Source organism: Crocodylus porosus, unplaced genomic scaffold, assembly GCF_001723895.1.
Source record: "Crocodylus porosus isolate Cpor-Errol unplaced genomic scaffold, CroPor_comp1, whole genome shotgun sequence".
Lineage (NCBI taxonomy): Eukaryota > Metazoa > Chordata > Crocodylia > Crocodylidae > Crocodylus > Crocodylus porosus.
Window position 1 is genome coordinate 117,759,019 of NW_017728931.1, and position 3,021 is coordinate 117,762,039.

At 46.5% G+C, this 3,021-nt stretch overlaps 1 protein-coding gene across 8 annotated transcripts in view; it reads left to right on the forward strand.

Moving 5' to 3' along the window:
- Positions 1 to 3,021, forward strand: part of LOC109315692 (histone H2B 5-like) — a 22,163-nt gene continuing 19,142 nt past the window's right edge. For 5 of the 8 annotated variants that reach the window (XM_019543510.1, XM_019543506.1, XM_019543505.1 and 2 more), the window contains exon 1: positions 2,009 to 2,160. The gene's annotated coding sequence lies outside the window, so the exon portion shown is untranslated. Of the gene's footprint in view, positions 78 to 2,008; positions 2,161 to 3,021 lie in introns of those variants that run through there. The other 3 variants (XM_019543507.1, XM_019543509.1, XM_019543513.1) reach the window with 2 other exon arrangements.

Here is a 3,021-nt window from a genome sequence, read left to right on the forward strand (position 1 = left end):
GCGCCTCGGGCCCGGGCCGCCAGCCCTTCCCGCACCTGCCCCCGCCGTCACGGACCCGCGTGTTCCCGCGCCGGGCGGTGAGTCCCCGCAGGGCCGCGCGCCTGCACACGGGAGCCCCCCTTCCCATGACTCAGGGGCCTGCTGGCGCCTCCGCTTGCAGCCTGGCCTTGACCGCCTGGTTTTCGCGGCACAGATGCCGGTCGCGGCAAGGCGGACTTCCCGCGCCCTCCCCTGCCCTCCCTGCTGTTTGGCAAGCAAAGGGGTGACAGGGTATTTACCCAGCCTGCCCCTGTATGGCAGAAGTACTTTCTACTTCTAAAATCTGTGCCCTAAACTGGTGGTTTTCTGCCACCGGTAAGTGCCAGGCACCCCACTTTGCCTTCTGACCGCAGTAAAATACTAGAGTAGCAGTCTGTGGTAGGGGTACCACCAGTGGTACGTAGACAACCTGTCAGTGATACGCATTAACAGACTTATTTTAATTATTTTACATGACAACAATTTGCTGGTGGTACATAAGGCTAAACTGAAAAATTTGCTGGTGGTACATAAGGGTCGTATCGTCTTAAACTGGTGCTGCGCGATGTCAGTTTGGGAACCGCTGAGTAGAGCGAGTCTCCTGGTGTGAGGACCTCGGCCCACAAGGGATGAGAAAGGCTGGAGCTCTGCGGGTTTCCCTGGAGATCTCTGCCTTTCTCCCCTGGATCACGAGGGCTCAGGTTGCAGGACATTTGAGTGGTTCTCCAGGCATCCAGGTTGGGAATCGCTGCCCTGCCCTAGACTCTCATCCCTTCTTCCTCTGTGAACGTTACTTCTTATTCCTGTCAGAACTCTACCACAAGGACCATGTGCTATTTTTGGAGGAGCAGAATCACTAGGCACTGAAATATTTGAATAGAAACCAGAAATGTAAGGAAACAAAAGAGAAGGAAGGGCCCTTTAGCCTCCAAAAGGTCCAGGATTGTAGTCCTGCCATCACAGTGTAGCCTGGTCATGCCAGAGCAACTGGTTTGCATGAGAATCATGGAAAAGAAGAAGAATAGCTGCCAGGCAAGCAACAGTATTTTGTTGCAGTTTGGCAAATTCATTCTAGATGTAGTAAGGATTTTATGAACCATCCTGATCTGTAGTCCAAGTGGCATGGAACCATTATGAAGCCAACAAAGCAGTAACACTCATCTTTCCTCTCTTTGGTCTCTTTTATTGTCTGCTTAAGGTCAGGCCATTTCCATTTTCTTCCTTTCTATCTCTTTCTCACTCTGCTTTATCTCCTGTGCTTCCTGGTGCCTGCTCTTGTGGAGGCAGCAGTATCTTTTCTCTCTCTCTTTCAAAAAGTGCTGATCTGGAGGAGCCATTTTCTCCATCTTGTCATTTCTTTTGTCCCTACAGTTCTTTCTCTCTCCTCTCTCTCTGTTCTGCTTTTTCTCTCACCCCCTTTCTTTTCTCAATGATTATTCTTGTCTTCTTCCATCCTAGCCAGTGTATGGTACATATCTCATTTTCCATCCCCTTTTAAGATGTCCTACACCCTTTCCTTCTCTTCCTCTGTCTCTCTTCTGTCACATTCCCCCTTTATCTTTGCCCTTATTCATCACATTCACACTCCCCAATGTTTCTCCCTCTTCCCACATTTCACATCCCTCTTTGCCACACTTCCCCCTCTTTCTGTTCATGTGCTCTTCTTCCTTTCTCCTGGCTAAAATGCTCACGCACATAAATGTAATCTGCTCCAGACCGTCCTTCTCCCAGCTGTAAGTCCATGTTGACTCTCACTGGGAGAACAGGCCTACAGCATCTCCTCCTCAGCATTTTGTTGGATTCTGGTTTTCTTCTTTGTCTCTGTTTTCATGCTTTACCACTTCCAGGTCAGGGAATCAAAGGCAGCTGGTGGGGACCTTTGACTTTAATCCTAATGCTATCTATCATTCAATACTAAGGCTAAATGTTAGGTTTTGCTCTTTAAATAAAAAGCTTAAGAATCTGATGTAATTAATTTCTTCTTTATAAAAAGGCCACACGGACAGCTGGCTTGAAGTCAAGACCATTCCATCCCACAGTTTTCCACCTCCATTTTTGGCAGCTTACCTGAGTCATAAAGAGAGTGGGGGAATTTGTGTGCCTCCTACAGCAACTCAACATTTTCTTTGTGCTAGTGTTGTGGTGAGTGTTAGTCACCACTCTTGTCATGTCATTTCACAGACCCTTCTGAAGACATGAGCTGTCAGGGACGAATATTTATTTTTTTTAAATATCTGTAACACTATTTGTTAAAGCATTTATAAAAATCTATAATAAAAAATGTAGAAGATAGCCTTGGAATGAATCTGTTCTGCTACCATTCATTGAGCATTGGCAGTTTGCTTAGCTTGTACAAAGAAAGAAAGAAGATATGGACTCTCTCCCTAAAATCTTGTCACTGAAATGATGTGTGACAGTCAAGATTTAGGATTAATCATTTAAAAAGTTAGTCTCAAATTGATGTTTTACCTTCCTAGATCATCAGCAAAAGGTTAGAGAAAGAAGAGTGTTAAGAAAGGAGTAAACTGAGTGCTGGTCAAGGAAAATGAGTTATAATTGAAGATGACAGTGAGGGAAGGATGCAAAGGTGGCAGTAAGACAGAGGTTTAGATAGCAGTGGGAGGGAGAACAGGAAGAAATTAGGACATACTTAGGCAGGAATTTAGCACTTCGAAGGGGAGGGCACAAATCTTTAATTTAATGTAGTAGGTGAGAGGATGTCGCAGAGAAGAATAGGAAGGCTATCGTAGTATTTTGCCCCTGGAAGAAGCAAGTTATGTGAGGCTATCAGAGAAGGGGAAGTTAAAATTGATGAGACTATTTTGAAGTTGAATTCTACCACAGAGCAGCTGGGAATCAGTGAGTCAGAAGGGACCTAGACAGATCATCGAGTCCGACCCCCTGCCATGGGCGGGAAGGAGCACTGGGGGTGGCAGGGGTCATAAGACCCCAGCCAGGTGCCTATCCAGTCTCCTCTTGAAGATCTCCAGGGAAGGTGAGAGC